Source organism: Schistocerca gregaria, chromosome 7 (genome assembly GCF_023897955.1).
Source record: "Schistocerca gregaria isolate iqSchGreg1 chromosome 7, iqSchGreg1.2, whole genome shotgun sequence".
Classification (NCBI taxonomy): Eukaryota; Metazoa; Arthropoda; class Insecta; order Orthoptera; family Acrididae; genus Schistocerca; species Schistocerca gregaria.
Genome location: NC_064926.1, coordinates 435,883,874 through 435,898,515, shown reverse-complemented (window position 1 = coordinate 435,898,515; position 14,642 = coordinate 435,883,874).

Below are 14,642 nucleotides of genomic sequence, written 5' to 3'. Positions count from 1 at the left end.
CCTACAACTTGCTGACATGACGAAAGTTTCCAACCGAGTTCTCATACACAAACAGCAGTTGACCGGCGTTGCCTGCTGAAAAGTTGTTGTGATGCCTCGTGTAAGGAAGAGAAATGCATACCATCACGTTTCCGACTTTGATAAAGGTCGGATTGTAGCCTATCACGACTGCGGTTTATCTTATCGGGACATTGCTGTTCGCGTTGGCCGAGATCCAATGACTGTTAGCAGAATATGGAATCGGTGGGTTCAGGAGGGTAATACGGAACGCCCTGCTGGATCCCGACGGCCTGGTATCACCAGCAGTCGAGATGACAGACATCTTATCCGCATGGCTGTAACGTTTCATGCAGCCACGGCACGATCCCTGAGTCAACAGATGGGGACGTTTGAAAGACAAAGACCATCTGCACGAACAGTTCGACGACGTTTGGAGCAGCATGGACTATCAGCTCGGAGGCCATGGCTGCGGTTACCCTTGACGCTTTATCACAGACAGGAGCGCTTTCGATGGTGTACTTAACTACGAACCTGGATGCACGAATGGCAAAACGTCATTTTTTCGGATGAATCGAGGTTCTGTTTACATGATGGTCGCATCTGTGTTTGGCGGCATCGCGGTGAACGCACATTGGAAGCGTGTATTCGTCATCGCCATACTGGCGTGATGGTATGGGGTGCTATTGGTTACACCTTTGGGCCACCTCTTGTTCGTATTGACGTCACTTTGAACAGTGGACGTGACATTTCAGATGTGTTACGACCCGTGGCTCTACCCTTGATTCGATCCCTGCGAAACCCTCCATTTCATCAGGATAATGCACGACCTCATCCGCATTTTTTATTGGTGTAGCAATTTTAATGGCCAGTAGTGTATTAGCGCTGTTGACAAATACCTGAAAAAAACGTTCGCGTGTCAGGTAAGTAAGGCTACATTAGGTCAGGTTAGATGCGGTAGACTAGTCCCTCCGCTTCCACAGTATATTTACAGTCCACAGGGGGAGAGGGGAGGGGGGGGGGGGGGCGCCCAGGACTGTGTGGGAAGGCGGCGCTGCGAGCCCGGCGCCAGACGTCGTCTGCCGGCAGTTTTGGCCGGCGCCTCAGCGGGCCAGCAGGTGCCGCGGCGCTGCCCCCCCCCCCCCCCCCCCCGTCCCTCTCCCTTCCGCAGCCCGAGAGCGGCCGCCGGACTTCCGTGTGAACGCGGCCGCTGTCACCGGGCGGCCGGCGCCGCATCGCTCAGCCGTGTCCCTTCCTGCCTCCGCTGCTGCTGGGGCAGGGGGCGCCACTGGTCCCTGCCTCCTCCCTCCGTACTGACGCCACCCACGCTGCCCTCAAACATAAACACTGCCACTTCTGTCCCCTCTGTCTGCTCTTCTTTTTTACTGTTTGTTAATTGCCGAGGCCGATACCAGGAAGGACGACCCTCACACTTTTTGCAGACCATGCAGTTATCTGTACTATCTGGTCAAAAGTGTACTGACACCTGTTTGTGGTCTTTAATATGGGGTACAAAACTTCGGCTTTATGACAACATCAACTCTGCTGGGGATTTCTTTAACCAAGTGTCTGAATGTCTGTAGAGAAAAGGCAATCCATCTTTCTTCAAGAGCCGAAACGAGACAAGGTAATGATGTTGGACGCTTGGATCTGAAGCGAATTCGACTTTCCAGTTTATCTCAAAACTGTTCCATTGGGTTCAAGTCGGGACTGTGGATAGGACAGTCCCTTTTAGGAATGTTATTGTCCACAAGTCATTGCCTCACAGATACTGCTTTATTACAGGCTGCATTGTTATGTTGAAGCAGTCATTCTCTCCGAACTGTTCCTAAAACCTACGCAATACAAAATGCTTTAAAATGCTTTCATATCGTTTCCAAAGAGCGTAGCGCGATTCAGAACTCCAAATCATTCATCTGCAGCTATTCTCTGTCCAATGACGTTGTCCTTTAACCCACAGCCTGCCGGGGTGGCCGAGCAGTTCTAGGCGCTACAGTCTGGAACCGCGCGACCTTTACACTGGCAGGTTCGAATCCTGCCTCGGGCATGGATGTGTGTGATGTCTTTAGGTTAGTTAGGTTTAAGTAGGTCTAAGTTATAGGAGACTGATGACTTCAGAAGTTAAGTCCCATAGTGCTCAGAGCCATTTGATCCATTTGGCTACCGCAAATAGAAAATAACAAAGTATTATGATGTCTATGCTTGGCCTGTTACTTGGAAATAGACGAGTGCTAGAAATAGGTTGTAACTTAAAGTAAATGAAAATTTAGAATCCAACTGTAATGATATTTAATCCCGCTGCATGTTCTTCTATACTTATGTTGGGATATTTATTGTTAAACAAATACGGAAAGAAACTGTGAGCTCTTGAAAAACCAAGAACATATGCAACATATTTATACTGGCCACTATAAGAATGTAGCCTACATGAAACATGTGGTGTCACCGCCAGACACCACAACCACACTTGCTACGTGGTAGCCTTTAAATCGGCCGCGGTCCGGTAGTATACGTCGGACCCGCGTATCGCCACTATCAATGGTTGCAGACAGAGCGCCGCCACACGGCAGGTCTAGAGAGAGACTTCCTGGCACTCGCCCAGTTGTACAGCCGACTTTGCTAGCGATGATTCACTGACTTCTACGCTCTCATTTGCCGAGACGATAGTTAGCATAGCCTTCAGCTACATTATTGGCTACGACCTAGCAAGGCGCCATTATCTGTTGCTATTGGTACTGTGACTCATGTAATGTCAAGAGCGACGTTCGTCATTAATGGATTAAAGTTAAGTATTCCACCAGCTACGTCCGTTTTTCTCAATTATAATTCCCTTGTCATGTTCCAGACCTCACGCCAGCCTGCGTGAGCTAAAACGCGTGCATTTCGGCCTCCTTTAGTACCAAGGGGTTGGCTCTCCTGCCAACCACAACAAAACATATTGCTTTACAATTTATTTACTTGGTTCACAATAACAAACAAAAAGATTTTCCTTCAATTTATTTGAAGTGTCATGATGCTTTGAATCTATTGAAAATAGCACATATAACGAGGTGTATATAGAGCTACCGCAGTTGAGCTCAGAATACATTACGACGTCCTACAACAGATAGACATCAATGAGATCAGATGGTAGTTTTGTAGAGTGGACCACTTCTATTACCCCTGTTATTGTACTTTGTGAACTGTTCTTCCTTCCAACCACTAGGGACAGTGTTTGTTCGAGTGACCTGCGATATATTACGAGCAAAACAGGAGCTAGTTGCGTATAGATTCTGGAAAGGCTTCCATCGAGACCTGAAGTCTTGTTAAATTTTAGCTTTTTAATCGTTTCTCAGCGCCGCTGAGATTATTGTCGACACCACTCATCTTTGTGACCGTTTCATCGATATCAGAAGCAGCAGTCGCCTGGAAATGTTCCGTCAATAAAAAACACAATTGTAGTTTTCTGCCCACCGTTGTGGCCGTGCGGTTCTAGGCGCTTCAGTCTGGAACCGCGCGACCACTACGGCCGCAGGTTCGAATACTCCCTCGGGCATGGATGGTGGTGATGTATTTAGGTTAGTTAGGTTTAAGTAGTTCTAAGTTCTAGGGGACCGATGACCTTAGATGTTAAGTCCCATAGTGCTCAGAGCCATTTGAACCATTTTTTTGTAGTTTGCTGCTCTTATGACCTTGAAATACTTTGATTAATTCGAGAAGTCTTCGAGAGTGCACCGGTCCAGAGCACGGTTTGTTTCGGCCCGTTTTGAGACGCAGAAAGTCCTCAGTTCCGTCTCACTAAGCAGTGTAACTTTACTCATATCCAAATACCATCGAAATTAAGTCTATGAATCACCGTTTCTTTACTCGCTTTGTGGTAACTTTGAGCCGGGGTTCCTGAGACTCAAATACAGCACCATAATGACATCTGTAACTCATCAAATTCTTTAGTAGAAGAATTATACAGAACCCTCCTCCCCCCTCAGGTTGACAAATATCTAGACCAGATCGGTCAGATAAGTGCCATACCATGGGAACGCGGTATCAACGAAAATAGCACTAAGATAACAGCATAAGTAATACACTCACATTAGAGCTGCTATCGTCAAGGTTCTTTTGAACTACACTGTCCAGTCACATTAATGTGACCTCCTGTCAGAAACCTGAATGACCATCTTTTGCAGTGCGGACCGCTGCAAGACGTGCAGGAAGAGTCACTGAGATACTGGAATGTACCAATAAGGATGTGGATCCATGTCGATTCCTGTCCCGTGGCCAACTGCGCTAGGCAAACAGACCGATCCAGGTGGTCCCACAGATTCTCCGATTCTGTTTAAATCTGGGGAGTTTGGTGGCCAGAGGAGTACGGTAAACGCGTCCTAGTGCTCTTCGGATCACGCATGTATCAGTAACCCCAGCGCCTCCGGATTGGGAAGGACGGCCTGGTCCCAGGCACGAGTCCGCCCGGCGGACATGGGTCGAGGTCCGGTGAGCCAACTAGTCTGTGGATGGTTTTTAGGCGGTTTTCCATCTGCCTCGGCGAATGCGGGCTGGTTACCCTTATTCCACCTCACCTACACTATGTCGGCGATTGCTGCGCAAAGCCGGCCGGAGTGGCCGTGCGGTTCTAGGCACTACAGTCTGGAACCGGGCGACCGCTACGGTCGCAGGTTCGAATCGTGCCTCGGGCATGGATGTGTGTGATCTCCTTAGGTTAGTTAGGTTTAATTAGTTCTAAGTTCTAGGTGACTGATGACCTCAGAAGTTAAGTCGCATAGTGCTCAGAGCCATTTGAATCATTTTTTGCTGCGCAAACAAGTTCTACACGTACGTGTACACCACCATTACTGTATCACTCAAACATAGGGATTACACTCGTCTGGTGTGCGACGTTGCCTGGGGCGGGTCCAACGAGAGCCGAATCGCACAATAACCCTGACAGAATGGTTCGGTGTGGGGCGGCGGAGGGGTGAAGTGGACCACTGCGGCTGCGGCGGAGATTGGGCCTCTCTGTCGTTTCTAGGCCCCCAGTTAACAGACGATACAATACAATACAACACCAGCGCCATAAATGACAGAATGATGATATTGCCGAGCGACGCTGTGCAAAACCAGGAAACCCAGAGATAAGAAAGTATCCGCGAACTGTTTCCAGCAATACCTCAGTCAATAACACGAATGTGAAGGCGACCAGCGCTCCTAGTCCCGTAACAACTGCTAATCGTGTAAAAGTATTCCGGAAGTTAATACACAGAGTCACGATCGCCGAGTCATTTTACGACCACATAGACATTTTACGTTTCCGTGGAAGGGAAGGAAAAGAACATAAGGAAAATTCAATTATTTTATGCCTCACATTCGCCAATACAGGATGATATTGTTAACGGAATTCAAACAGATGCAAACATTTTATCGAACGCAACTGTGTCACAGGAAAAATATTTAGATACCTAATTTCCTGTGCATGTGCGTCATAGACAAGGACTCACCGGTAACGTTGCTAAAGGCATATAACTCGCGGCGAAATTAAATCTGTTGTACAATCAGATGCATCTGTCCTCAGTGTCTACCGATGCAACAAGATGGTTATTATGCTCATTGTTTGCCAGTTTACGTTATTATTGACGGGATGTGATGTCGGTGTCACCAACAGAATCGTATTAAAACAGTGCTTCAGTTACCTCCACTGCGAACATAACCCGCAAAAATTGCAAATGCCAGACCAGTACTTCTAAATGTGGTGGTTGTTATCTGGTTTACTCTTGGAATGCTCCTTATATTAAACACGCTAGTTGCTATCGTGAGCATTTCATCAGAAGCAGATAGTGCATACAGTGCCACAAAAGGAGAATGGTTCAGGAACTGAGCGTATACAAACTTTAATCCCAAGAAGATCTAGATTTTGCGCTTTCCAACTCATACGATAAGGCAGTCAATGTGGTTACAACTGCCAACATTATCTACACTCTCCCTCACGGCCAGAAGCCACATCAAAGCGGGCCATACGTTGTCAAGAACAGCAGAAGAAGGAAACAACGCGGTGCCCGATATCTCTACAAAAGCTCAACAGCTAAAAAAGTTATTCTCCAGTTATTTACATTGTCTCCGAATGTGAGAAACACATATTCGCTAATCCCACTGTAAATGTCACAACCTACTGCAACTCCACGGCTAACATTGGAAAGGTTAGGACCAATGCTCTTGGCTCATAATACTACCAAAAACATGACTGACGATTCATGAAAGCTTATATGAAATTTAACTCTCCAGGATGCCGAAGGTCAATTCGATTCACATACCACGCCACAAGCTGAAAGAATCATTCACACCTCCAAGTCTACGAATGAGAATTAAAATCAGGTGGAAATCACGATCAGTGACATATTAAAGAGAAAGCCTGCTTCACAGCATGCGGGTTGCCAGACAACAGACCGAAACGATGAGGCTACTATTACGCCAAAGGATGACCAATATCATGTATTGGTAACAACTTACTCCCCATATCGAAGACAGTTGTTGAACGAAGCGGGACTTCCTCGTTGGAGGTGTTTCTTGATAGTACTACTGGTTTATGATATCAGAACTTAGCGATTTACAGCGTGGTACAATTCTTTCAATATAAAAAACTCATAAGTATTTGAAAATGTGTGCGCGTGGAACTCTATCAGTTTTTTCCGTGTTGCACTTCATAGCTTCGCTTCATGTTTATAACGACGAATACAAGTGCAGTAGGTTAAGTGTATAGTAGCGGTTCCCGTTTCGTAAGCTGGGATACGCCCGGGAGAGGGGTGTGCTGACCACATGCCCCTCCATGTGCGCATCCAGTGACGCCTGTGCCTGAGGATGACACGGTGGCCGGTCGGTACCGTTGGGGATTAATGTCCTGTTCGGGCGAGTTTAGTTTAGTTTTTAGGTTCAGCGTTTCAGCACATTCAAAAGAGACCGAAGCATTTAAAGCCGAAATATCGGCTGAAGAAATCGAGTTTCACGATTGCACGCCTTAAATTTAAGGGATTAATTTTTTAAGACGTTCGTTGGTGCGTGTCAAGCTGTGTTACTTTGCCAGAGATCTCGTATTAGACTGTGCAATCATTAAACAACTAGAAGTGGTATTTGATCGAAGAGATGTACTTGACAAGGGTGGGGAAAGGCTAATGAACTGCATTTGTTTGACGTATTTTGGTGTGACTCCTAACGTATGTAGATTTGAAACATTACGTTGTTATGTCTTTGTGGAGATTATATACGGAAGTTACTGGTCCAGTTGGAGTGGACGTTTTCTCCTTTAGTAGTGTACGTGGGAATAAATAAGTGTGAGTGAGCAGGGAATCAGAATGCTAAAACTTGATGTGAGTTGCACACATGGTGGGAATGATAATTGTAAAGCAGCTTGTTTTTGGTACTTCAAAAAAGTAAAACTGACCTTATTCCTTCAGACGATTAGAGACGGGGTCAATTTATTTTTATTTGCTTTTTGGTACTGCGTTATTTTGTAATTATATGTAAATGGTTATTGGAACGGGGATTGGTCCACACACACACACACACACAGACAGAGAGAGAGAGAGAGAGAGAGAGAGAGAGAGAGAGAGACGGGGGCGGGGGGGGGGGGGGGCTACCGGGGTTATGTGAAACGAAATATAAAGCTGGTTATCTGCTGTGTTACTTGGACAATCAGGAAAAAGATCTTTAGTGCGCTTTGATAGTCGGAGAAGAATTTCGTGCATGAGTCGAGAGGAGTCCGTGGTCAGCCCTTGTGACGAGAGGTCACTGTAGGCATTATGATAATCATTCAGTAATAATGTTTTGTTTTAAGAATTTTATTTGTCTGTAGAAGCTTTTGAAATTTCGTATGCGATATCTACGGAAAGTTCAAATTTTTCTAGTGAGAACTGCAAGTCTCTGTCGTTGAGCATAAATTCAGCGTAGCGTGCGGTGCAGTCATATGTCCAAAAGTGTTGACCTGCATAGTATTTAAACAAACATTGAAAAATATTAAACGCTTGTGTTTTTTACAAACTGTTTATTAACTGATCAAAATTGGGGTTCTCTCAGTACCAGGCCTGACTTAAAAACCTGTTTCTCAACGAGTACTTTACGGATTGAGGGAGTGACCATGTATGTACAAAAAAACAGTATTCCATTTGAGTCTGTAGGCCTGTCAAAGTACTGTTCTGAACAGGTATTTGAATGTTGTGCACGGGCAGTTGAATTAATTGAAACTAAACTCCTATTTGTTGTTATTTATAGGCGCCAAATTTGACTTCTGGCAACGGCCTTGCCGCAGTGGATACACCGCTTCCCGCCAGATCACCGAAGTTAAGCGCTGGCGGGCGTGACCATCCGGACCGCCATGCGCTGTTGCCATTTTTCGGGGTGCACTCAGCCTCGTTATTCCAATTGAGGAGCTACTCGACCGATTAGTAGCGGCTCCGGTCAAAGAAAACCATCATAACGACCTGGAGAGCAGTGTGCTGACCACACGCCCCTCCTATCCGCATCCTCATTTGAGGGTGACACGGCGGTCGGTTAGTCCCGATGGGCTACTTGTCGCCTGAAGACCGAGTGCTTAACTTCGACTTCAGAGCCTTTCTGTTGAAGCTAGAGAGGGTTTTTAGTTCGCTTTAAAGGAAGTACCAAAAATTGGTGGTGAATTCAATATTAATTTTATATGTGGCTGTGCAAGAAGAAAGATTTTCGAAGATCTCCTACATTAATGTGATGCATACTGTATTTTTTCCAACCAGGAGGCAGAGGAACAGTAGCCAAGCACAGACAATATTTTTACTCATTCTTCATTACTAGATGGGCTTTCTGTGTGTAAAAGGGTAAATGCCTTCCAGACCATGATTCAAAAATTTTAACACTAAAAGATTTTTGTGCTCAAACAAACTATGTAGATAAGTTAATTCAACGGCAACAGAGAGTGTTCTAAACCTCGTTAAGGAACAAAAGTGGCAGGATATTTATAGCGCTGATAACATAGCTGACAAATATAATGCTTTCCTTAACACATTTCTCATTTTCTTTGAAAGTTGATTTCCATTAGAACGCTTAACACAGGCTGCTATCAGTAAAAGGCAGCGGATGGCTGACTAATGGGATAAGGATATCATGCAGGACAACGTGGGAATTATATCAACTATGTTAGAAGTAGTCAGAATCGAGTTACAGTAGCCCATTACGAACAGTACTGTAAGGTGTTTACAAAAGTTATTATGAAGCCAAAAGAGTATATGGTACGCAAATAGAATGGCTAATTCACAAGATAAAATTAAAAAAAAATATGGTCAATCATGAAGGAAGTCTCTGGTCAGCAGCACAATGTCGAGAATATAAATTTAGTATTTAGTAAAAATGTTTCTGTTATTGATACGTGAAATATATGTACACTATTTAACAATCAGTTCCTGAACATAGCTGGCAAATTAAACAAAAACTTAGTTTCTACAGGGAATCGTGTCATTCTCTTGGAAAATGCCTTTCCGAGATTGATATCTGAAATACTCCTCTGTGATACTGACAAGGAGAGATTGGGTCAATAATTAAGTCACTGAAGACTAAGGACTCTTATGGATATGACCGAGTATCTAGCAGAATGCTAGAGAATTGTGCTGCACATGTTAGCCCTGTACTTAGATTTGTAATTTTTTCTTTAGGAATGATCAGTTTCTTGAACGTTTAAAGAACTCAATGGTAAAGCCGCTATGTAAGAGGGAAAAAGGGATAATATAGACAATTTTAGACCAATGTAGATAATTTTAGACCTGTTTCTATGCCATCACTGTTTGCTAAAGTTTGAAAAGGCTGTGTATGTTAGGATGATTGATCACTTCAGTTCACATAATTTGCTGTGAAATGTACAGTTTGGATTTAGAAGTGGTTTAACAACTGAAAACGTTATCTTCTCTTCCTCTGTGAAGTACTGGATGGATTAAACAGAAGTTTTCGAACTCCAGGCATCATTTTTGATTTAAATAAGGCGTTTGATTGTGTTGACCACAAAATGTTGCTAGAGGAGTAGCAACTTGTGGAGTACAGGGAGTAACTCACAACTGGTTAACATCTTACTTCAAAAACAGACAGCAAAAGATCATTCTCCACAATACTGAGAATGGCTATGATGTTGTGTCCGAGTGGAGCACAGTTAAATATCGGTGCTTCAGGGGTCAGTTCTGGGGCCATTTCTACTCATTATTTACATAAATGATCCCTTCCAGTATTACGAGTAAATCTAATTTTTTTTTTTTTTTTTGCTGATGATACTAGCTTGGTAGTGAAGGATATAGTGGGCACGTTGGCACTGCTTCAAATAGAGCAGTTCAAGACATAATAACTAACACTAAATCGCAGTAAGACTCAGTTTCTACAGTTTGTAACACACAATTCATCAAAACGTGACGCCTTTACGCAGAATAGGGATATGGTTGGCAAGACTGAACAGTTCAAATTTTTAGATGTTCAAATATACTCATGTTCATAAATTAAGGATAATGCTGAACATGGTGAAACAACTGTCTGGTGGGCGGTCTGCGTGTTTAAATCACCTCGGGGTATGACCATTCGGTGCATTTGACCTGCGATCGTCGCATGGTGGCGCTGGCAGCTGTCCACATACTCAGAGGTCTGTTGGTGCATGTCAGAGTACCGCGCAGTGAGTAAGTGTGCAAACGTTTTCATAAGTGCTGATTGTGACTGTGTGTTAGGAGGGGTAGAATACTAGGGCTACTGGAGGCTGGTCAAACACAGCAGGTCGTAGCACGTGCTCTCCATGTGCCACAAAGTGTGACCTCACGATTATGGCAACGATTCCAGCACACAGGAAACGTGTCAAAGCGCTACAGTACGGGACGTCCACAGTGTGAAACACCACAAGAAGACCGATATCTCACCATCAGTGCCCGCAGACGGAGTACCTAGGTAGCCTTGCTAGGGAGCTTACCGCGGCTACTGGAACAGTTGTTTCCAGACACACAGTATATAGACGACTGAACAGACATGGTTTATTCGCCTAGAGACGTGCAAGGTGCATTCCAGTGACCACTGGCCACAGGAGAGCCCGTAAAGCCTGGTGTCAAGAACACAGTACATGGTCATTGGAACAGTGGTCCCAGGTTATGTTCATGGACGATTCCAGGTATAGTCTGAATAGTAATTCTTGCCGGGTCTTCATGTGGCGTGAACCAGGAACCAGATACTAACCCATTAATGTCCTTGAAAGGACAGTATGTCTGTCTTTTCAGGGGTGCGGTAGGTCCCACCTTCCTCCTAATGGACGATAACGCATGGCCCCACCGAGCCATCGTACAGGAGTACCCTGAAACAGAAGATATCAGGTGAATGGAGTGGCCAGCCTTTTCTCCAGACCTAAACCCCATCGAGCACGTCTGGGATGCTCTCGGTCTACGTAACCCTGTACGCCTTCAAACCCCTACGACACTTCCGGAGCTCCTACAGGCACTGGTGCAAGAATGGGAGGCTACACCCCGTCAGCTGCTCGACCACCTGATCCAGAGTATGTCAACGCGTTGTGCGACCTGTGTACGCGTGCATGACGATCATATCCCATATTGATGTCGGGATACATGCGGAGGAAACAGTGGCGTTTTGTACCGCATGTGATTTGGGACCGTTTTCTCAACATATCACCAATACCGTGGACTTACAGATCTGTGTCGTTTGTGTTCCCTATGTGCCTATGCTATTAGCGCCAGTTTTATGTAGTGCCACGTTGTGTGCAACACATTCTGCAATTATCCTTAATTTATGAGCATGAGTGTAGATAGTGAACTGTCGTGGAAAGCAGATGCAAGGGACTTGTTCAAAGACTTAATGCAGCCATTTTTACTATTCGAACGGTATGTAAAGTAATTGATAATTTGATACGAAGAGTAGTCTACTTTGCTTATTTTATTCCCTTATGACACATGGTATGATATTATGGGGTAACTATTCCCATTCTCAAAGGGTATTTTTGGGGCAGAAATGGGCGTTATCCCCGAGATCCCCGAGAATTAACAGTCTTCATTCAGTTAATACTAGGCAGGAAGCCATTCTGCATTTGGATTGCACTTCCTTAACTCTTGTGTAGGAACGCGTGTGGTATTCTGCTGCATCTATTTTCAGTACGATATCACAAGAAATAAAAAATCTTAGCAGTAATCCACGCGTTTCCAAATACAAACTGAAGAGTTCCCTCGTGGCTCACTCCGTCTACTCTGTCGAAGAGTTGCTTGAAAAATTAAGCTGATTCCTGTGTTATATTGTTGATTGCGCTCAGATAAACCTATAGCTAGCCGTCTTTTTAGGATTCATAAACATTTTATTTTATTCGTTCTTTCTTCTTCGCTCTAAGTTCATATATGGCACGTTCCATGACCACGAGGATCCGTTCCTCAGTTTGGACCTACGGAAATAGACGTGTGAAATAAAAGTAAGAAAAACAAAACAGTGGTATAATTGTTATAGGTGCATTCAATGGTATATGTGAACATTCTCTATAAAATGTGCTGTGATCAGTAAAGAAATAGTGAATTAAAACGTCATGCCAAATGCTGAAGTTTGATTACATGAACGACAAAAATAGAGTAAGAGATAAATTTATCTCTCCTTATTATTTTGTGGCGGAAGTAGGCGAGAAAAAAAATTCGAAAAGGTTTGAAAATGTGTGTAATGGCTGTTGGAAGTCGCTAAGTGCTCTCATTCACCAGCGCTGAATGAATAGAGTCAAGGTAAATTGCGCGCCATGAGTTAAGCTGCCTCAAGATACACATACAGTTTTTAACTTTAATACTTGTTGTTTTCCACCTTTTTCAGATTTTAAGTGTTAAGAGTTACATTATGACAGCTTTATACGTTTTTAATTTTTTTTCAGTAATTGTATAAAATACTAAAAATAAAATTATTTTGGTCCTACAAGTCGTTTGGTCGTGCAATCTACAACTGGCATCATATGACCGCTTCAGCCGTTTGTTGACAACGACCAGTTCATGAAAGCTTTGGGGAGAAGTATGTTACATCAAAACGTTTTTTGTGCTTCATAGGTTGCTGTCTGATACCGAATTCAACAACGCATGTATATGGCACCTCCAACGATCAGCAAAGTACCAGGCACCCCAAAGAGATACCAAAACAACAGTTAAATAAAAACTAAATTTACTGCTAACGAGAAGAGGACTTAATACGTTTATAGGTAACGCAGTTTTAACGAAAACAGTCACACGAGAACAGCATACACAATACAGTCAGGTTCCAGCTGCTATCATTATGCGACTTCTGAACGAGACTGTCCATTTACATTAATGTTACCGGATGTCAAAAACCTGAATAACCAGCTTATGCAATGCGAAACGCTGCGAGACGTGTGAGAGGAGAGTCAGTGAAGTTCTGGAAGGTACTGAAGGGATGTGAAGCCGTGTCGACTCAACTGCCATCGCCAGCTGCACTAGGTCATTCGGTTGAGGATCCATGGAGCGAACAGCTCCCTCGAGGTAGTCCCAGAGTTTCTCGGCTGGCTTTGAATCTGGGGTGTTAAGTGGCAGGGTAGTACGATAAACGCCCCATGTTCCCCTTGGAACCACATACTTACTCTGAGACCTATATGACACGTTGCATTGGCTTGCCGATACATGTAGGGATGGAAACGGTACCCGAGGATAGATGCATACTTGTGTTGATCCGCTGTACCTTCCAGAGGAAGTGATCGCCACAAAAACATTCCCCAGACGATAACTGATGATGGATGTTTGCTTTGTGACATTTCACGCCGTACACGCCAACGACCATCAGTATAGCCAGCATTAGACGTGATTCTTCTGGAAAGACCACCTGTCGCCATTTAGTGGACGTCCTACTGACTTCGTCGCCGAGGAACAGCAGTCAGCGTGGGTGTAAGAACAGGTTGCGTTCTGCAGAGGCCTGTACGTAGTAGGAACGCTCGCTGAGACACTGTTGGTAGCTCCTCGGTTTATCTAGGCGGTCAGTTGTTCAACAGTTGCACGTCTATCCACCCGTAGACACCTCCACAACCGGCATTCACCGCTATTACCTATGGTCCTTGATGCACCACAGTTGCCTCGGCACAGGTTCTGGATACTGCCATTTTGCCAAGCGTTGTATACTTTAATCACGGCGGCGCAGAACAGTTCACAAACTTGGCCGTTTCGAAAATGCTTCCATCCTTGGCCTAAAGCTAATGATCATGCCATTTTAGACGTCAGATTAATCGCTCCGTTTCCACACTACAGCGACTGCACTGTTTTCACATTCGTTCGGCATGCTTCATATACCCTCCACTGCTAGTGACTTCGAACATTAAATTAATTAATTAATTAATGTGACTGGACTGTGTCCATCTACATCTACATCTGCATGGATACTCTGCAAATCACACTTAAGGGCCTGGCAGAAAGTTCTTCAAACCACCTTCACAATAAATCTCTGTTATTACAATCTTGAACAGTGCGCGGAAAAAACGAACATCTCTGAGGATTCTTCGAAACACTTTCAGATTATTTCTCTGCCGCTCCTCTCTCTAACAACGCATGGGAAAAATAAACACTTACCTTTCTGTAGTAGCTCTGATTTATCTTATTTTATTACAATGATCATTTCTTCTTATATAGTTTTGCGATAGTAAAATATTTTCACATACAGACCGGAAAGTC